The sequence below is a fragment of the Erigeron canadensis genome, chromosome 5, assembly GCF_010389155.1.
Source record: "Erigeron canadensis isolate Cc75 chromosome 5, C_canadensis_v1, whole genome shotgun sequence".
NCBI classification, from domain to species: domain Eukaryota; kingdom Viridiplantae; phylum Streptophyta; class Magnoliopsida; order Asterales; family Asteraceae; genus Erigeron; species Erigeron canadensis.
The window spans coordinates 18,392,800-18,416,233 of NC_057765.1; the positions used below are offsets into that span (position 1 = coordinate 18,392,800).

Consider the following 23,434-nt stretch of genomic DNA (forward strand, 5'->3'; position numbering starts at 1 on the left):
TAAGTATATATATATATGCTTTAAATAAATACAAGATTATAGGTAAAGGCTTATGTAACACATTAAAAACATAAATATATATATATATAGGGTAAAGTTATTTTGAGAACCTTTTTTATGCGAGAACCTTTGAGAAACTTTTTAAATCAAGCCCTACCGATGATTATTCTTTACATGAAAATCGTTTTTTTATTGTTTTCTGAATAACTTATGTGTAATTTTGAAGTTTGTAATTGTGTGGAGGCATGGATTATCATCCGTAATACAATTATGTGGAGATTTGGATTCTTGATCACATGTGCACGAATATTGCTATGATTACATGTAATCGACTTGCATACATGTGATCATAGCAATATTCGTGCACATGTGATCAAGAATCCAAATCTCCACATAATTGTATAAAAGATGATAATCTATGCCTCCACACAATTATAAACTTCAAAATTACATATAAGTTATTTAGAAAACAATCAAAAACAATTTTTATGTAAAAAATAATAATCGGTTGAGCTTGATTTGAAAAGTTCTCAAAGGTTCTCGCAAAGAAAAGTTCTCAAAATAATTTTTCAATATATATATATATAGATATACATAAAAATATGAACTCATAATGTATCCTAAAGATTTACCAATTAACTAATTTAAATGGATACATTCATCTACACTAGTTACACCCACATAACCAAAACCGTAACCCAACCAAAAAGGAGACCAAGGAATCTTATTTCTTACACTCCCAATGAAACTTTCACTCCAACTCCTTCTTTCACTTCACATCATTTCTCCTCTTCCCCATACACACACATTCTCCACTCTCCAAAAATTCACTTTTCTCTTCCTTTTCTTCTAGTGTATACGGCTCAAAGAAGGGAGAAAAACAATACCAAAAAGCAATATCTAATATATAATAATAATAAGGGTTGTACTAGATTAAACAAGGGTTAATTCAAGGTAGGATTAAGGGTCACTTCAAGCTTGGATTAAGGGATATTAGGAGCTCATAAGCCACGAAATTTTCTGCCCATATTCACCATCAAAATCGAATTCAAGAAGGTATAAATCTTTATCCTTTTTACTAGATTTAATCTGGTTTTTGTTTATGTTAAAAGGTTTTATCAAAAGTTCATGTTTTCTTCATGTTTCTTTTAAATATACACATGATGAGGGCAAAGTTGATAGGATCTTTCTTTCCGTACTTATGCATGTTGAATCTATGAAGAAAGATCCAAGGATTTAACTAGTTTAAAACCTAAAAGTGTAGTTATAGATTAAATAGCTTTTAAAGTGATTCTTCCTTTGAAAGATGGTTATATTTTTGTATATTTTGAAGATATGTTTTCTGGAAGTTTTATTAAAAAACTAGAGTTTTATTGTTGAAAGTTAGATATATAAAAGTTCGCATCAAAAAGTGTTGGTATATGTTATTAGTTTGTAAAGTAACTTTTGCATGAAAAGATGATTATGTTTTATGTAATCTTTATACTCATATTTTCTGGAAATTTTCATAAAAACATGTTTTTTATGTTGATGGATAAAGATTTGTTGTTAAAATGGTGAGATAATTACAAGAATGTTAGATTTAAGAAGGTTGAATCTTTTGTTGGATTATGAGATGAATATGGACTTGTCATAAGTGAAAAATATATTAATCTTGATGATAATATTCTAGAAAAATTCATAAAATAACAAGGATATAAAGCTTGGATCAAAACATGTTAAAATGTGCTAGAAATCATAAACCGAAAACATGCAAAAATGCATTTTAAGCACACGCATGCACCATATTCAAATGATCTTCAAAATATCACAAAGTTACTGTGAAAAAGTGATATAATATTATAGAAACTCAACTTGTATGGTTCATGGCACTAAAAAGCTCAAAAATCACCTTTTGGGGTCAAATAATCGCTAACCGAAAGCACAAAATTGCACATATCACACCACCACCACTATCACGAATTGAACCACCAAAATATGATGGACTTACTGTGGATATTGAAATAAGAATGAAAATCCATTTTGAACTACCTTAATAGCTTAAAAAATGAGGCTAAAATCACTATTTCGGTAAACGATTTTTAATCTTAAAGTCCTCAAACTGAGCTATACACAAGAGAGGTTGAATTGATATGAAATTACCTTGATAAAAGTTGCCTAAAAGGCCTGGGATTTTTTTATCAAAGCATTACATGGTGATTTCTAAGTATTTTTATGATTTAATGGGTTTAAATGGTAATTAAAAGATATGTAAATTTATAAATAATTTATGTAAATCAGGAACTTGATTAAATTTACATAACCAATGGTGAAAATAGTTTAAACTTATTGTAGCAAAATAATTAAAAGCCAAGAAACAAGTATTATATAATTTAAAAGTAAATAATTAAGTAAAAATCACTAATTAATCACTATTATTGAATTAATTAATAATAATGCACAAATAAATGTACAAATCATATTATTATAAATTAAAAAACATAAAAATCAGTATATAATCACAAAATAATTATCCATAAGATTTAAAGGCAATTTAAGAACTTAAAAAAATAATTATAAGGAATTATTTAATTAATAAATCAATAAAATGAATAAATAATTAATTAAATAATATTAAATTGAATAAATAAATATAAATCAGAAATATTCATCAATATTCATTATTATAAGATCACAAATGTCAAATATTATATAAATCAAAGCCAAATTACCGAAATTCCAATAAATGAACAAAAACATATAATGAGAAATGACCTTCACCACCAAATGTCTTCTAACCAAATAATGTGAGCACTATAATATACAGGAACTCCATAATCTAATAACAATCAAAGATCGGCAAGTCTACAAGCATACATCTCATGATCTAGCTTACTAGTTCATGCAACACACACTTACGTTGTATATATTTAAATACCATGGTTTAGGCTTGCTTGAAGGACTACACCACTAGCCGAAGTTCTCGCTTTTGATCAGCCCCTTTTCATACTCCAATCAAGTGAGTCATAGCCCCCTTTCAAACTATTTTATGTGTTTAATTATCGGGGTGAAAAGCATGATATATAAATGAAATTGCTTTTTTTTATATACATATATATGAATTGAATTTTGATAATATGATTATGAAATGAAATTGTTTCGTATGTTCAATGTGATAAATGTTTTATGATGAGCTTGAGTTCTGTCAACCCGTTTTCTTTCAGTACACTACTATTTACTCCGAAAGTGGAGGCCTGTAGTTAGAGAGTTGCGCAACTAGGTTTCGTCCACCCACCCATAAGTGTAACGGTGGAAGGTTGGTTGCCTTTGTACGACCTTCACTTCCAGTCGGACCATAGTGGTGCTCTAGCTACTTTAAATTTAAATGGTCGTCTACATGGCACGACCCTATTATTATTAATACGACACTTGATTGACAGCATGTGCTATGAAATGAATTATATATATTGTTGGACTTGATAAAATGATAGTAGTAGTGGCTCAAGCATTTACTCATCAAAGTTTACTTGAATTATGCCCATGTGGCTAAATGATATTGATATTATTATGTTGGATATTATAAGTTGAACATACGCTTTGGAAATGATTATTTGAAAGAATACTTGGAAGTTTTATGACTCATTATCTTTTAATGTAATAACACGATTTCACCTCTTGATTCGATCTCAACAATGGCAGTTTTACATGTGTGTATGTTCTTGGTGTATTTAGTGTGTGTATTGAGAGAGAGTATGTGTGTGTGTGTTTCGAGACGGACAGAGGTGTAAGGAAATTATGAAGGTTTTTTTCAAATAGTTATATGTACATGTATATATTATGCCTAAGGAATGAGGAGTATTTATACTATAAGTCCTTACACATGCTAAACTTTATATTTAGCTTCTCATCCTTAGTTATCATATATCTATGATTTAACAACAAGTAAATCCACAATATTAATTATAATTTATCACTATTTTTGGATTTCTAACATTCTCCCCCTTAGTGATATATTGTAATGGATGAAATACGTGTTATTTTGTCTTGTAGGAATGAAGTTGATGATCCTGGTGGTGAAGACAATTGGTATGATGAAACAAGTCTTCAAAGCTTTCTCATTGTCTTTGGAGAGCTTGAATCAATCTTGGTCTTGGACTTCTTGAAGTTAAAACATAAGGTAATTCTCAATGTTCTTAATTGAACAGAGAATAAAAAGTGTGTCTTGAATCTTTAAAAATTGTTGGATCCAGAATCAGAGTTGTCTTTTGAAATGCGGAAAGTATAAACTTGGCGTTGGTTCTTCAATCTTCAATTCTTGAGTGAAAATTGTTTTCTTGGAATAAAGTATCAAAAACTTGTACTCTCCCCCTTGATGTATGCATAGGAACATTCTTGAACAAGTGTAAATGAACAATCTTGAAGATCTTGAATGAAATCTGTTGATGAAGACTCTTTTGAAGCTTTACTTCTTGGTCTTGAATCTTCCGATCAATTTTTAACTTTTCGTAGCTTTGATCTTTGTTACATTTAACTTGAACACTTTGGAGAGTAAATATTTGAATGAAATTTGGATAAATCTCTTATGAAGTGATCATGCTCCTCCTCAATTCATGAGTATAAACATTTTGGAGCATCTTTGAACATTTGTTCCATCTTGAGATAATATCCTCTCATCATTGGTCTCATTCTCATCTTTGTAATCATCTTGATTTTCTTTTTCAAGTCAAGAACTCAGTCGACTAAAATCCAGTGAAAATCTGAGCTCAATTGATTGAAATTCCATTAATTGCAAGTTTTTCCATTAATCCCATACATCCTTAACTCTAATCTTATCTTCATCCCTAACCTCCATACACTCACTACAGCCTTCTCACTAACTCCATATTTGCACAAATCAAGCTCAAAATTTTTCTCTCAATCAATCATAATCTTTTTCTCCCCCTCATAATGACAAAGTTGGGAACCAATGTCATTATGCAAACATTGATTGATTAAATACTAAAAGAAATATCACAAGATAAAACGAGATTTGCATGGAGAAATATCAAGCATCAACTCATCAACCCAAACCATTAGCCCAACCCAAAGAATCCTAAGAGTAACTAAAATGTAAGGTTGAAGTTGTTCGTACAAACGTTATATGGTTTTTGTGTTTGTGAGAAGAGAAATGGAAAAACCAGATAAGAATGATCCGTTAACATATTCAAAAATTAAAAGGATTAATGAAATGACCGATAGAAATGTATAACATTTTTCGGATTTCCTATGTTTCATTGAGACATGCACAAAGTAATGTTCTAACCAGTTCGGTCTGCGGCTTTTCAACCACTAGATTGCTCTAAAGAATATAAATCATGGTTAGTACAGCCGAAGCGTTCGATAACCACAATCTATTATCTTTAAAGACTTTTAGGTAAAATCCGAGGTCACTGTTAGACTTTTCGTTCACTCAATAATCACATAAATGTAATTCTGAGACCTACGTTCAACGTTGGAAAAGATGTTAGCATTGGTAGGATTTCCATTTGATCATCGTGGAATACCAATTAAGATATCACTACAAATGTTCCGGCTATATCACATAGATAAGCAATAATATCACAAAGATATGACTCGAATGTGTCTTCAAGAAATGAATAATAATCATTAATGATTAATCAAGATAGCTCTAGTCACAACGTGATCAAATGAAGTCGGGGACTGGAGCAGAATGTCTCCCTTTTTCAATATCAACATCTTCCAAACGAAGAGTCAATAGAAATGTGAAAATCTCCGTGAGAAATGAAACAAGTATTTGTTAAGAAACACTTGAGTAGTTAGGTAAAGATGTGCATCGCTTCACTGGGTCCATGAAGTCTTTATCAAGATATCAACAAATGACATCCGATAGAATTGTGTTTTACCCGGCGATTTGAGAAATTTAGGGAAGGGTATCATTTCTTTTAACCCTTTTCTCTCAACATATCACCATAACCTCTCACTTTTCGACTTTACAACCTCCATCCTATTTGCACGAAATCATCATCACTCAAAATACCCTTACAATCTAATGAAAGAATTGAATACTCCGGGGTTAGAACTCATCGGTGATGATGAAGTTCATGGAGTGAACAAATCGCTCAAGTGCAAACTAATCAACGAATTTCAATTGATGAAAAGTCATTTGAAAATCATCAAACGTGTGTATGAAAAGATTTGAAAACACATTTGAAGTTTTGAAATTTTTGAAATCACAAACTTCCCCTTAAACTATGCAAAGGTATATCAAAATGTTTTTCATAGAAAGGTAGAGCAAAAATTGGTTTTTGTGAAATCAAAAAAAATCTTTGTTGTGATATATACAGAAAAATTTGAGAGTCTAAAGTGAACAAAAAAAAATTTTGAAAAAATTTTGGAAACACAAAATTTTTACTTCAACAACAATGTTCATAGTAAGAATACTAGGGAGTACACAAAGGCGTTCGATCCTTCGCATCTTACATCAACAAGTTGGATGCAAAATAAAACATTTAGGCACATTTAACTCAATCAATTGTTCAAGATGAGACAACTAGGGAGTACACAAAGGCGTTCAATCCTTCGCTTCTCATATCAACAATTGAGAGTGAAAGAATATTTTGACGGGAAAAATAATACTTTTGGAAATAAATAAAAACTTTTAAGAACGGGTTATACACAGAGTATGTATAAGCCATAAAGTAATAAATAAATCATTTAAACACGGGTTACATACAGAGTATATGTAAACCACTAAGATATAAATAAAACTATGAAACCCGGGTTATATACATAGTATATGTAAGCCACTTGAAAAAGAAAAAAAATAAAGAAAATCTTTTTGTTATTTTTCAAAATTTTATATTTTTGTATTTGATTTTTGTCTTTTCAAATTTTGTATTTCGTTATTCAAGAATGTATCAAGAACAAAATAAGTTAAGGTTCAAGATTTAACATGCCAAGCTTGGAGATAAGAAAATTAAACCTCTTTTTGTCCAATGTTTTGGTGAACAAATCTGCAATCTGATAGTCAGTTCCCACAAAGTAGAGCTCGATGTCACCTTTCTCAATACGATCTTTGAGAAAATGATATCTCACATCTATATGCTTTGATCGAGAGTGGTTTACTGAGTTGACTGCAACAGCAATGGCACTTTGAGAATCACAATAGATAGGGATATGATCATATTTCAGACCATAATCTGTAAGTTGAGTCTTCATCTATAGTATTTGAGCACAACAACTAGCCGCAACCACATATTCAGCTTCAGCTGTTGATAGTGACACACAATTCTGTTTCTTGGAAGACCAACTCACAATTATCACCTAAAAATTGTAAAGTACCGGAAGTGCTCTTGCGATCAAGCTTACAACCTGAATGATCTGCATCTGAATAGGCAGTTAGATTGAATCCAGAATTACTTGGATACCAGAGACCTAAATTGGGTGTACCCTTCAGATAACGAAATATTCGTTTCACAGCTTGAAAATGTAAATCAGCTGGAGCAGCTTGATACCTAGCACACATACATGTTGCAAACATTATATATGGGCGAGATGCTGTAAGATACAACAATGAACCAATCATGCTTCTATATCTCTTTTGGTCAAATGGTTTCCCATTTTGGCCATTGGGGTAGAAATTGAAGAACATGAAGTCATATCAAACTTTTTCAACATATCACTTATGTATTTACCTTGTGATATAAAAATACCATTTGGTAATTGTTTGATTTGAAGACCCAAAAAGTAGTTCATTTCCCCAATCATACTCATTTCAAAATGATTAACCATTAGAGATGAAAAGTTTCGGCAAAATGTTTGACTGGTTGACCCAAAGATAATGTCATCAACATATATTTGGACAAGAAGAACATGTTACCTTGTTTACGAATGAATATGGTAGGGTCAATTGTGCCTTTGGTAAAGCCACCTCTTATCAAGAAAGTAGTTAAAGAATCATACCATGCATGGGGTGCTTGCTTAAGACCGTAGAGAGCCTTGTCTAACCTGTAGATATGGTTTGGTCTTTTAGGATCAATAAAACCTTCTGGTTGTTCAACGTAAACTTCTTCTTTGAGGTCACCATTCAAGAAAGCTGGCTTCACATCCATTTCAAACACAGTGAAGTTTCGGAATGCGGCATAAGCTAAGAAAATCCGAATGGCCTCCATTCTTGCAACTGGAGCAAAAGTTTCGTCGAAGTCAACACCAGGATGTTGGCGATAACCCTTTGCAACAAGTCGAGCTTTGTTCCTTACAACCACTCTATTTTCATCCTTTTTGCTCTTGAAAATCCACTTTGTTCCGATTGGTTAATATTTTCTCGGATTTGGAACTAATCTCCATACTTTTAGTCTTTCAAACTGAGCGAGTTCTTCTTGCATTGCCTTAACCCACTCTGGATCACGAAGAGCTTCAGAGACAGTTTTGGGTTCGATGTTGCTGAGAGAAAGTGCAACAAGAAACTCATTTACTGAAGTATGAGTAGTTACTCTGGCTTGTGGATCTCCAATAATTTGATTAGTAGGATGATTTTTCAGCATACGTCACCATTTGCGATCATGAGGAAGAGGATCTTGTTGTTGAACATCAACATCATCATCATTAAAACCTGAGTTTTGTTGAGAGATGGAATCATAGCTTGGTAGAACAGCTTCCTCATAGGATGGATGGTCGAAGTCAAGTGGCACATACACATTTGGAGTTTTCATCGGATTCGTTGTTTGAGTAAATTGGGTAGGTTGTTCTTGAACATTCACTTGAGAAGAATTATCATGAGAGGGTGGTGAAGAAGAATCATTAGAAGAGGATGAAGAACTACTACTTGAAGAAGTAGCATCCTGCTCAGAAGAACTTGATGATGATTCAAGATTGTTGTCAGGAACTGGATAAATTGTCTGAATTGGTTCAACGATGACTTGAGGTTTTTTATCATGAATCAGTTTAGAATTGTAGAAATCTTCAAAAAGAATATCTAATTCATCACTTGTTGGAGTAGGAAACTTCTTGAATTTAGATGCTAAAGTAGAAGTTCTCAATGAAGTACTTGAAGCACTTGGATCATTACTTGTTGGTAGCAAACTTTCTTGTTCAAAAATCATGCCCGACATCTCATCAAACCAAACATTCATTGTTCTTGAATTGTCTTTGTTCGGAGATTGTAGATTCGGTAGGCAATTGATGTCTTGGAATAACCAACAAGGTAACCTTCATCACCTTTCTTCTCGAACTTTCCAAGATTCTCCCGATCATTCAAAGTATAACAAATACACCCAAAAATATGAAAATAGTTGATGTTGGGTTTGCGTTTGTTAACAACCTCATAAGGAGTCTTCTCGAAACGCTGATTGACTATGGACCGATTCTGAGTGTGACAAGCAGTGTCAACAACTTCAACCCACATATTGGAAGGCAACTTGGAATAAGCAAGCATTGTTCTTGCAGCTTCCACTAGCATTCGATTTCTCCTTTCAACGACACCATTTTGTTGTGGGGTACGAACTGCAGAGAATTGGTGAGTAATGCCTTTGGATTTACATAATTCATCAAAAACGGCGTTCTGGAACTTAGTTTCGTTATCCGAACGGATGTAATGGACTGGAAGTTGAAGATTTACTTGAGTAGAAGTGATGAAATCGATCAAAATATGAGGTTTTTCATTTTTTTGAGGCAAGAAACTTGACCCAAGTATATCTTGAATAATCATCAACAACAACCAAGATGTATTTCTTCCCATTTCGGCTTTGTACATTCATCGGCCCACAAAGATCCATGTGAAGCAAATGAAGAGGTGCTAACGAATTTGGAGATTTCTTCGGTTTTTGAGAAGCTCGTTTAATCTTCCCAACAGCACAAGAAGGACAAACATGCTCACTTTCATACTTATTGTCCGGCAAGCCTTCAACAAGATGGTTGTTGACCAAAGTATTGATGGTTGGAAAATTTAGGTGAGAAAGCCTTCTATGCCACAACGAAGAATTCTTTGATGTAGCTTTCGAAATGAGACAAATATTGTCGGTTGGTTGGTTATCATCGAGATTGAGGGTAAAAAGGTTATCATCGCGGTCGCCACACAGAATGTCAACTCCATCTAAAGTTTGAACTTTGCAAAGAGATTGTCGAAAAAGAACTTGAAGATTGTTGTCACAGAATTGTCCAACACTGAACAAGTTATGACTTAATCTTTCAACATAGTGAACTTTCTTAATGACAATTCCATTGCGTTCAATGTCACCATAGCCTAATATAGGAGCCAAATTGTTGTTCCCAAATCGAACAGTTCCCATGAATCGTTCGATAAAGTTCTTGAGCAATGCTTTATTGCCAGTCATGTGTTTTGAACACCCGGAATCGAGTATCCAAACACAGATGGTTATTTCCTGCAATCAAAGAAATTTAACCGATTTTAGGTACCCACTTAAAGACGGGTCCTTTGTGGTTAGTGAGCACAGGCAGGGTATATAACTTAGGAATAGCATTCAAACATGCTTTGGAATCAACATAAGCATTAACAAGCACATTATCAATAAGCACATTTGGATAAAAAGTACGAACATTCACACATGAATTAAAAGTCACATGTCTACAAGCATTCACACCAGCACGAGAATTAAAAATGTTTACAGACCCACAAGGCATTGCCTTGGCATTATTAACATTGTTTTTCAAAGATGAATTGTTCAAATCAATAGGAACTCTCTTCTTCCTATTATGACTCTTTCTCCTCCTTTTTTTTTCTTCCTCAAAATGCTTACTGGTGATCTTAGGTTCTAATGACTTAGCAACCCATTTAGTATCACTAATTAAGCTTTTTTCACCTGTTGAATTGACACTAAGAAGATTAGAAGGAGGATTTTTGAACACTTTCATCCTTTTAGAGTCTTTTGTCGGTAAAGGAAACTTCTTGCTTCTTTGGTTTATCATGAGAAACCATCCATATCTATCCCTATATCTAGTTGAACCATTTGCAGTATCCCTAGTTAGCAAAACTGAGCTAGACTTAGATACCTTAGGTAATGAGCTAGATTGAGAGTTAGATGAAGAAACATTAGGAATGTCTTTCGGAAGTTTCACTTTGGTGTACTTTGTTCTGGGAATGGTCTCACCTTGTTTGGTTTTGACATGATTATCCGGGGTAGGACACTTTTGTTTTAACTTATTGATTTTTGTGATGGTCTTTGGTATGGTCTTTGGTACAGTCTTGACGAGTTTGGAAATAACTCGTTTCTTTGAATAATATGAAGTTGGAGCTTTGGAAAATAGGTTTTGAGATTCCTCATTTGTTTCAACTTTGATTTTGGTAGATTTAATCTTTTTCTCAGTTTCTGAATCAAAAACATATTCTTCCTCCATGAATTTATCAAAATCATCTTTTGTTAACAATTTCACCGGAGGTTGATTAGTTTTAAATTCTTTTGAAATTTTTGAAAAATTAGGAATCTTGGGATCCAACTTCACATCATGGGTAGTCTCAGAAATTAGATCAACTTAAACTGACACATCTTTGGTTTCACAAGAAATTTGAGTAGAAGTATCAACACCTATACTAGCACTAAGCTTAGGGTGAACAACTAACTCATCAAGAGTATCACAAGTGAAAAACCTATAGAAGTACCATATCAAAACTAAACTATGTGCAAGTTCGTCATTAGATAAATCAGATTGCACATAATCATCAGCTATAACAGTGGCAGCATTTTGACATGAACATTCAAGAGAATCATTCAAGGTCTGAGTGTATGTATTGGTAGATGAAACACAAGTAGTTTGGGTTGAATGTTCTACTAAATCAATTAGGTCAGTTTGAGTAGAAGCATTCTTACAAACTTTCTTAGCATGTAAAATTCAGCCTCAAAAGCTTTGTTCTTGGCCAACCTTGCCATAAAGCAAACATTAGTAGAAAGATCTTCATCTTCATCATCTGAGAGCAATAGCCATTTGTCATCTTCAGCAAGCAATGCATGACCAGCTTCCACTTGCTTGGCTAATAACATCTTCTGCTTGTAGTACTCATAGTTCCGCTTATGAGGTTGTTTGCAATCAATAGCAAAATGACCAGGAATACCACAATTGTAGCACTTTTTGTCAGATGCTTTACCCTTCTCAACAACTTGTTTCTCATAGCCTTCTTTCTTTTCAACATGCTTTGATCCAGCTGATTCACCTTGTTCATAATTCTTGGAATGATAGTGTTCCTTCTTGGGAAATGAACTTGTTGAAGAAGTGCGGAGATTGTTATTTGTAAGCCTCGCTTTGTAGAACTTTTTCTTGAAATGCTTAGTTACCGCGACAAGAGCTTGATATAGTTCATCTAAGACACCTTCTCTTGTAGCCATCATATCATCTCCCTCCTCATCAGATGAAGAAACAACCACCATTTGCCTTTTAAGAGCTTCAGAAACCTTCTTTTCAACAATCAATGCCAAAGGATCAGAAGATACAACTTCTGGCATTTTGTTTGATGAAGCTTTGTTTAGAACTTGATGTTCATTGAGTTTGAAGGATTCATGAAGATTATGGATGGTGAACTTAGCCAGATTTTGATGTTGCTTAATTTGTGTTCCAAAATCTTCCCATTCAGGACCAATAGCTTTGATGAATTTGATGTTTAACTCAATCTCTGATTTCTTGACATTGTTCTTCCTAAGTTCATTTATGACATTACAGAATCTACAGTAGACAGCCTCTAGAGATTCATTTGGCAATTTGCTGAAGTTGTCAAACTCAGTCAACACATTTGTCAATCTTATTGTTGAAGTCAAGTCAGATCCTTCCATTTGTCTTCCCACCTCATCCCATATCTCCTTGGCTGTATCATAAGAATCAACAGAACCATAGATTTCATCTGGTAGTGCTTTGTATAAGCATGATCTAGCTCTGTTATCTACAGTTGTTCGATCTTTTTGTTCAGCATTCAAAAGATCAAGTGTGAGTATTACACCGGTAGTGGGATGGCGATGAACTGCAAGTCCATTAAGAATGGAATCTTTAAGTAGGTGACCATTTGATTGACATTTCACATAGTCCATGAATCTTTTCTTCCATAGTCCATAAGAACTGGAGGTCTTGTATCGGAACCTAATGCCAATGCTTCACGAGAAGCTATTTGTAAGAGATTTGTTTTGAAACTTCAAAGGAAATGAGAGTTTGAAAAAAAATCAAGAAGTGAAACGATCTTGATGAAGATCGTTCTAGGTAAAGATCATTTTTGGAAGATCGTCCTAGATTTGAAGAAAGAAGCAAGACGATTGAATGGAAGATCGTCTTGGAAGAAATTAAGTGGAATTTGTCTAAGTATGAAATGAGATTGAAATTGAGATATGTTTTTGGATTTTTGGAAATGGAAATGAAAATTGAAATGAAAGACTTGGAAATGAAACGATCTTGTTTAAGATCGTCTTAGAATTTTGAAGGGAAAATGAGACGGTCTTGAGATGAAGATCGTCTTGGGGTACTGAGAAATTTTCTAAGTATTTTTTTTGAAAAATTTGACAGAGTTTGAGTATGAATTTGGAAGGAATGAATTTGAGCAAAACCAATCAAGAATGATCACAACAACTTCGATTAAACAACCAAAACACACCAACTTTTAACAGATCTTGGGCAAATCGTCCTAGAGTTAGGTAACTGAGACGATCTTGGCAAGATCGTCTTAGTTTTCTGCCAATATTTTCAAAGTAAAAACAATTTGAATTGACCAAAACCGATCCTTTTGGATTAGTTAGCCACAATCAATACTTCACACCACAACCACTTGCTAGAACGATCTTGTGAAGATCGTCTTACAAGCCACAACACAAAGAGTATGAACGAATGAAAATTCAAGCACTGAGATGATCTGCAGAAGATCGTCGTAGTGAGAATCGTCCTGAGATCATCTTCTTCAACACATCAGTTTTCAAAAACTCCATTGATGACTTTTAAAACTTCAATATCTTTCAAATTACTTGCAAAACGTTTGTTTTCACGTCCGCAACAAATCCTTAAACAAAATTCAACTAAAAATACAACAGAATCAAAATCCGAAATTTGAGTGTCAAAATCCAAAAATTCAATCTCGAGAATTAGATCGAATTGGAACTGGAAACTTTACAGGATTATGTTTTAAGCTATAAGGAATCTAAATTTGAACAAAAATTGACGATTTTATGTGATTAACAATGAAAGATGATGAAACAGGGGACGGTATAAAAAACGGTTTTTGAATCTGATTTTTGATGAAATTGAGATCAAAATCAGTTATGGATCGATATCAAAGGGATGTTTTCTCTGATACCACATGTAATAACACGATTTCACCTCTTGATTTGATCTCAACAATGGCAGTTTTACATGTGTGTGTGTTCTTGGTGTGTTTAGTGTGTGTATTGAGAGAGAGTATGTGTGTGTGTGTGTGTGTTTTGAGACGGACAGAGGTGTAAGGAAATTATGAAGGTTTTTTTCAAATAGTTATATGTACATGTATATATATGATGCCTAAGGAATGAGGAGTATTTATAATATAAGTCCTTACACATGCTAAACTTTATATTTAGCTCCTCATTCTTAGTTATCATATATCTATGATTTAACAAGTAAGTCCACAATCTTAATTACAATTTATCACTATTTTTGGATTTCTAACATTTAATATGATTGGTATACATATATTGTTAGTTAAAAACCTATAAACTCACTCAACTCTCGTAGTTGACACTTTTTCTTCATGTTTTTCATGTTTAGAGCAGTAAGTTAGCTTCATGGACCGCCTCTTGGATGTTATGTGTTTGTTGTATGGTTGGAAAAGTAACGCAAACATTTGATCTTTTGATTATGAATTTGGTTATAAAAATGGATTTAATCATCATCTTGAACTTGTAATCTTTTGGGTTTGATTGTCATTTGGAAACTTGTGTTGATGTTTTATATTTAAATCTTTTGTACCATGTCGTTCTGTGGCATCTCGTGTTTCCGCCTTAGTCGGGGTGTTACACCGATTTTTCTTAATGTTTGGTCACCTAATGCAAACTGAAAAAGGAGGATATCAAGGAGGTGATGGTGTGGATTAAGATTCATAATGTCCCTACAGCAGCCTATACTGATGATGGTTTGAGTGTATTGTTTTTGAAACTTGGCAACCCAAAGGTACTTGATTCTCACACGAGTGATATGTGCACGGAGTCTTGGGGCCGAAGTAGTTATGCTCGAGCTTTAATAGAAATTTTAGCTTTGTCGGATTTTCAGGATAAGATTTTTATTGCAATACCCAAGTTGGATGAGGATGGATATACGAAAGAAACCATGCAGGTGGAGTACGAATGGAAACCTCCAAGATGTGTTCATTGTGGTGTATTTGGTCATGATTCAAACGAATGTAGCAAGTATGTACATAATGTAAAACAGAATGCTAAAGTAGATGATGAGGGCTTTACTGAGGTGGTTGGAAAGAAGAAAAAACCAGCTTTTCAGATGAATAAACAGAAACCAAGGTTCGAATATCGTCATGTGGTTAAACAGAGTAACTTGAAAGATAAACCTAGTTAATCTAACACGGTGAGAAGTTCAGTTACATAACCAATTAATACAAGTAATCCTTTTTTAGCTCTAGATATGGATTCTGATGAGTTGGGTGTTGGTAGTAGGGAGGCCACAGATGTTAAAAAACCAGTTGAGTCTAAGACTGTTGTCTCGGATGGCGAGTCAGAAGTGGATGAAAATATAATTATTAAAGATAATGAGACTGCAGCTTTCATGGCATCGGGTACAACACTGAAAGAGAGTATTCTAGGGGCAAGCACTCCTGTACCGAAGGTTTCCAATGGGTAGTATAGCAACTTGGAATATAAGGGGGTTGAACCGCCCTCTAAAACAAAAAGCGGTTCAACAGGTTGTGCAGGATAATCTACTTAATGTGTGTGCGATTCTTGAATCACATATGGATGTTTCTCAATTGTTTAAAGTATGTAAGAAGATTTGTAGATCATGGGATTGGACATCTAATGGAGGTGTTTGTAGCAAAGGAACGCACATTATACTTGGCTGGAATTCTGAGGTGGTTGATGTTATGACGATATCACAATCTGATCAAGTAATGAATGTGCAGGTAATTTTAAAGCTGATCAGAAAACTATATTTTGTTCGTGTGTATATGCTGATAAGTATTACAAGAATAAAAGAATAATATGGCAGAACTTGTGTTATCATAAGGTGTTTGTTAAGGATCGACCATGGAGTATCCTTGGAGACTTCAAATCTGCGTTGGATTTAGAGGATAGTTTTTCTGGGTCATCTACTGTCTGTATTTGAATGAGAGAATTTAAGGAATGCATTAATACTTTAGAAATGTTGGAGTTAACCAGTTTCGAGTTCTTAAAAAATTAAAGCAATTCAAGACACCTTTTCGTAATCTGTTATTCAAGCAAGGCAATTTGCATAAGAGAGTGGCTGAGCTGAGAACCGAACTGGATGCTATCCAAACATCTATTGATAATGATCCCTCTAATCCTAGATTGCATGAAAGTGAGAGTGTCTGCTTAAAAAAATTTCAAGAAGCTGGTTTAGATGAAGAAATTTTTCTAAAACAGAAATCAAAAATTGATTGGCTTGCAGTGGGAGATGCTAATATTCTTACTTTCATAATTCTCTTAAATGCATGAACCATAAAAACCATATTGATGTGATTAACGATGTCCATGGTGTTGTGCATGAAGGAGGAAATATTCAGAAGGTTTTTATACATTACACTGATTTCTTGGGGAAGGAAGGAGACGTGGAGTTACAGCCATCTCCTGAACTTTTCTCTACTGTGTTGGATAGCCACATAGCATCCTTAATATGATCCGGACAGTTTCTGATGATGAAATTAAGGATGCTATGTCTTCCATTAGTGAGATTAAAGCTCCTCGTCCTGATGGTTTCACATCAGCTTTTTTTAAGAAGGCGTGGGAAATTGTTGGCAAAGATGTAAAGTTGGCTATACATGACTTCTTTAGCAAGGGTAAGTTGCTTCAGGAATCAAACCACACAACTTTTGCTCTTATTCCTAAGGTTACTACTCCATCTTCTATTACTGACTTTCAGCCTATTTCCTGTTGCAATGTGATGTATAAATGTGTTAGTAAAATAATTGCCAATAGAATCAAAAAAGGGTTGGAAGGGGTGGTAAGTATAAATCAATCAGCGTTCGTTCCAGGTAGGAAAATCTCAGTTAATATTCCACTTACCTAGGAGATTATGCATAATTTACATAGAAATGTGGGTCCTCCAAGATGTGCGTTCAAAGTAGATATTCAAAAGGCTTATGATACGGTTGATTGGGGCTTCTTAAGGGCTGCTCTCTGTGGATTTGGGTTTTATCCAGTGATGGTGAAATGGATTATGATTTGTGTAACTTCCACGTCCTTTTCGCTGAGTATTAATGGACAGTTGCATGGGTACTTAAAAGGAAAGTGAGGGCTGTGTCAAGGGGATCCTATTTCCCCATATTTATTTACTCTTGTGATGGAAGTACTAACCCTTATTCTTCATTAGTCGGTTCAGTTGGATACATCTTTCAGGTTTCATAATAGACGTGTTAAGTAAGCAAAGACTTATTAATCTGTGTTTTGTAGATGATTTATTTTTGTTTGCCAGGGGAGATTCTGCATCGGCTAAAGTTATTATGGACTCCTACTCTTTCAAACTTATGTCTGGGTCAGTGCCTAGTCTACAGAAAAGCACGGTTTTCTTCTGCAATGTGTCTGAGTCTACTAAGAATTCCATCTTAAGTATTATGCCATTTGAAGAAGGTAATCTTCTTGTCCGTTATGAGTGTGGTGTGGTGTGTTACCCGCAATGTATACCATGACATGCTTTCAATTTGTGGCTAGTTATGAGTAAGAAGTTGCTTACTCAAGACCAGATTCTGAATTGGTCGCCAACCAGAAGAAAAACAATGAATATGATGTGTTGTTCACTTTGCAGTGCTGACTTTGATTCACATTCTCATTTGTTATTTGAGTGCTCTTATTCTTCTCAGATTTGGAGTACAGTAAAAGTAGATGCAAATATGCAGGCCATCTCGAGTTCTTGGGATGATATCATTTCGTGGCTGACTTCAAGATCTAAATCACGGTCGTTTTCTAATGTCGTGGGAAGATTAGTTGTTGCTGCAACTGCTTACTTTATTTGGCTAGAGAGAAACAATATAATGCTTGCAAATCATGCTCGACCTCCAGATATCATAGTCCATATAATTAAAGACACTGTTCGATCCAGATTATGGAGTTTGAAATTCAAGAAGACACCTAGAGTGGTCTCTATGCTTGAGGCTTGGAATGTTAGTGGCAACTACGTTTTTCATGATGGCTGAACTTTTAGTCGATCTCTTATTTAGTAGTCTATTCTAAATGTATTGTAAACATTTAGTGTAGGCTATGGTTTTGCTTAAGATTTTGCTAGTTTGATTGTTTTTATTTTTGTTTACATATATGGGGCATATCCTATATATGAACTAGTGTGATATCTCTGTCGCACTACTTGCTTTGTAATTCTTTTTGGGTGTTGTTATAAAAGTCCCCGAGGAGTTCCCCATTTACCCTGGAGTAATAGGTTCCCTTTGATTTCTACACCTCCTGTGATCAATTCTAGTGTGGATTACTAGTTGTGGAAGAATCAAAATGGTGTTGTTCAGAACTTCTCGGTTAATGCTGTTTGGGAAGACCTTTACCCTAGACATGATAATGTGATTTGGCACAGTCTGGTGTGGTTTAATTACTGTATACCACGGCATGCCTTCATTCTATTGTTGGCTTTTCGAGGAAAACTTAAAACTCAAGATGTGCTAGTGCAATGGGATTCGAATCAGGCTATTGTTTTGTTGTGTCCGTTTTGTCATTTACAACCGGATTCACATGCACACCTTTTTTTCGAATGTGGCTTTTGTTTCCAGGTTTGGAGTGAAGTTAATTCAAAAGCTGGACTTCCAACTCGCCCTCATCAATGGGAATTGCTTGGATTTTTTGTTACCGAAGTTAAACAAGAAAACAATGGAGAATGTCGTGGATAAGCTTTGTTTTGCGGCCATAGTTTACTTTATTTGGCAAGAGCGCAACATGCAGTTGTTCAAGCAATCTAATAGGTCGTCGGAGGCTTTAGCGGAAGTGATTCTTTCTAATGTGCGACTAAAGATGCTTATCTTTCGCTACAAAAGAACTTCTAATGTGGAGAGACTTCTTGCTGCTTGGGATCTCCCAGCCTTATTAGTCAATCACCAGTTAATCTATTCTTATTCTATGTTGTTCACTAGTGTCTTAGTAAATCTGTTTTTTGGTTGTAAATTGTTCTTCATTTTCAATATATTCTGACCAGCGGTGACGGCCTTTTACTGAAAAAAATCATTGCTAACAGGATTAAAGGGGTTCTTGGTTTCTTGGTAAGTAGTAATTAGTCTGCTTTTGTTCTTGATAGAAGTTTTTCAGATAATATTCTCTTGACTCAGGAGCCGATGCATAATTACCATTTGAATCGAGGTCCACCTAGATGTGCTCTCAAGGTGGATATTCAAAAGGCTTACGACACTGTTAATTGGGATTTTTTGAGAGCTATTCTCATTGGCTTTTGTTTTCATGATCGAATGGTTTCTTGGATTTTGGAATGCGTATCTTCTACTTCGTTCTCGCTGAAAATTAATGGAAATTTACAGGGTTTCTACAGAGGGCTTCGGCAAGGTGATCCGCTTTCTCCTTTTGTGTTTACTTTGGTGATGGAAATGCTTACGTAAATCTTGCAAAGGAGAGTAAGGGCTACTGATGCCTTTTCATATCATCATAATTGCAGTGAACATGAGATTACTAATCTTTGACTCTCTGATTATTTATTTATCTTTATACGTGGAGATGTTAGCTCAGCTAGAGTGATTATGGATGCTTTGGAAGAGTTTAAAGAGGTTTCTGGACTTACACCTAGTTTGCCTAAGAGTACAACCTTCTTTTGCACTGTCCTTAATCATGCTAAGTTGGAAATTCTTACTGTTTTACCTTTTGAAGAAGGTACATTGAGTGTTAAATATCTTGGTGTACCTCTCATTTCTTCCCGGTTAATGATTCGTGAGTGTAAAATACTTGTTGGGAGAGTGAAGAAATGAGTGAGTTATTGGAAGAATAGATATTTATCGTTTACGGGTTGACTGAAACTGATCTCTTCGTCGTCTTGAAGAGTTTAATGTTGCACTGCTTGCCAAGCACGTGCATAATCTTATTGTTCATAAAGATTCGCTTTAGGTCAAGTGGATGCACACATACAGGTTGTGAAGAAAGAGCTTTTAGGAAGTTCCATGCCAATCTAACATAAATGGAGTTGGCGTAAGTTGCTACAGCTACGACCTCTTCTCAAGCAGTTATTTTGGTTCGAGATAGGTGACGGGAAAACGACATCAGCATGGTATGACAACTGGGGAGCTTATGGTTCCTGACGATCTACCGCTCCGACTAGTCATACGAAGATCACCTAGCACGAAGCTCGAAGATATTAATAATAACTAAATAACTAAAGATAGCTACAATCCCTTCTTAAAATATAGTAAATCATATCCCAACTATAAAGAGGATATTGATGGCCACTAAATCGGATAACATTGAAATAGTATCCGAAACCTTAAAGGAGGCTAAAACCTTAGCTTCCTCCTCAAGATTACCCTCTCCAATATAAGAAGGGGAAATCCCATTCATTCGGCATGATCATAATCAGCCACATACATTCATACGGTCACAGATCGACTCAAACCCTGATAAAGTCGAACAAGCTACGACAACTAAATCAACAATCCTTGATTGACGTAAAGGAGTGATGCTCCTAACTTCGGGGGAATCGCCAACTAACCCTTAAACCTCAACCATCTCTCCACGATCAAAGCCTTTGCAAGAATCATCATCAACTATGCGGTTTGGTGTACAATCATTTGGCGCCATATGTGGGACCACACTGATTCATATAAAAAAACCCACCATTAAACCACACTATGATCCATAGTACCAAGCTAAAAAGATGATAAATCACCGTAAAAGAAAACTTCTACGAACGACAAATTCCCTTTATATGGACGTATCAATACAACATACAAGACCTGCTGATTGAGAATTGGCGGCCACGTAAATTACGTGATGAGTAAATCAATTAAATATATCATTCATATATAACGGCTGCCATTATATCAACACAGTATATATATAATATCTTGTCGTCAATAAAGTATACCATCGAACATCATGAGAGTACCGAATCCGAAACAAATATTGACCTTTAACGGTTATATTTATTTAATAAAACCATCTTTATGCTACAAAATAAATTAATAGTAAAAGAGAAAGATCGAGATGGAGAATCTGCTTCGCTGCCTATCCTACTCCAGATCCAGATGGATGAACCAACCAAAGCCTTCAGCGACCTTCAGAAACCTCCGATAGTCTTCAGCAAGCTTCGAAAACCTTCAACGGCCTTCGACGATCTTCGGACACCTCCATCAGCGACCTTGGGAAACCTCCGACAATCTTCAGCAAACTTCGGAAGCCTTCGACGAGCTTCGGACAACTCCAGCAGACTTTAGCGAGCCTTGAAGACCCTCCTCAGTCTTGGTTGAGCTCTGAAGGCGTTCTACAACCTTCAGCGACCTTCGGAGACCTCTGGTAGCATTCACCAAGCTTCGGAAGCCTTCAACAAGCTTCAGAAACCTCTATTAGCCTTCGAAGACCTACGAAAACTTCCAAGAGTCTGTAGCTACGGTCAGAAACTTTATAAAGTCTCCAGCAACCTTCGGAAGCCCCAACGAGCTTTGTAGGAGCCTTATAGCCTCAGGCATCGTCCAACAGCCTTTCCCGACATAGATCCTGATAGAGAGCTTGACCCGAAGCCTCTGACAGCATTTGAGGATCTATAAAAATGTCCAAAGTCTCCAGCGACCTTTGGAAACTTACGACAGCCTACAACAAGCTTCTAAAACCTCTGAAAGCCTTCGATGAACTTCGAACATCTTTTGCAAGCTTCAGTAATCTCCGAGAGCCTTCAGCGAGCTTCGGAGACCTTCGTCAGCTTTTAATGAGCTTTAGACACCATTAGTAGCCTCCATCGTGCTTCGAAGACCTCCCACAATCTTCATTATGCTTCGAAGACCTGCTACAACTTTCAACGACAGTCAGAAATCTTATACAGTGTTCGCCGAGCTTCGAAGACCTCCTACGGTCTCCAAAGATTTCTGACAGCTTTCAGCAAGCTTAGAAAACCTCCTAAGGCATCCAAAGACCTACGGAAACCTCCATAAACCTTTTAGCGAGCTCTGGGAACATTTGTCAGCCTTCAGCGACCTTCGGAAATCCCCGAAAACATTTAGTGACCTTCAAGAACTCTCAGCAGCCTTTGGTACTTCTTTTTATCAAAGTAAATTCGATGCAATAACTTGTGAAATTGGTGAACAAGGAGTACAGTCTAAAATCACAACCCCAGCAGTCCATAATATGATACTAGGGGGCTAATGATGATATATACCTCACCTTTGATGACGTTGCGCGACCAATTTCACAAATCTCTCTAATATTTTCTCTTATCACGGAGCTCCAAAAGGTCACACATGCAATTTCTCTCTCCCCGAACCTCAGGACGTGAGGTAAAATCTCTCCAAGTAAACTATATACCACAGCTTACCCATGGCTCAATTCGTAAGGTGTATATTTTGCCTAAAGGTGTATGTTGCTTGTATAATGGTCACCTACGTGATAGTCTAAACCATATACCCACGACTCAATTCGTAAGGCATAAGCCTCATAAATTACCAACCCTTAAAAGGGTTGACATACTGAAATATCCCCGTCAAGATAAAGTCACGGACATGGTTTCCTACTCTTCGTAGATCATACAACCTCCGTAGAGCAAAATCATTGGGTATAATACTTTCCCTTCGTAACGCTTCCATGGAGTAAAACTCCGAAAGTAGGTTACCCCTTACACGATCTATTACCCAAAAATCAATCTATGCATCCTAGCATAGCACACCTAATATATATACCATACGACCTAGATACATGCAAAGTGCACCCTAAGGAAAAGTCGAAACCAAAATATATCATAGGCCACGAGCGTACGGTCTTTTATAAAAAGTCTTATCTAAGATTAAGAAGGTCGAGACTATACTCTCATTTCTAGCACATAAACCTTTTTTAAACGACCCTCTGCAAGCACAAAGGTCAACATATACACACTTTGTCACTACCCTTAAAGCTTGAGAGGCTTGACGATACACCTTCCCGAAGATTCGGAAGGTCATACATAGACTACAGCAATAATTTCCTTACAACATCCGAATATCCAATGATTCACCCACAACACCTTCAACAATATATAAGTCGAAGAATTCCCCCTCTCATTCTCGTTGACATACCTAAAGACCGAGACAAAATCGTCCAATACCTTTTCCTAGAAGGGCTTACCCAAATTGTTACCTAGGCCCTAA

General features: G+C 35.4%; 1 long non-coding RNA gene across 1 annotated transcript; it reads left to right on the plus strand.

Annotated features, from left to right (window-relative positions):
* The first annotated feature begins 808 nt into the window (after positions 1-808).
* On the plus strand, positions 809-4,061 carry LOC122598978. Its single transcript, XR_006323813.1, has 3 exons — positions 809-1,056; positions 2,928-2,998; positions 4,030-4,061. It is a non-coding gene; the product is annotated as an uncharacterized LOC122598978 (long non-coding RNA).
* The last annotated feature ends 19,373 nt before the right edge of the window (positions 4,062-23,434 follow it).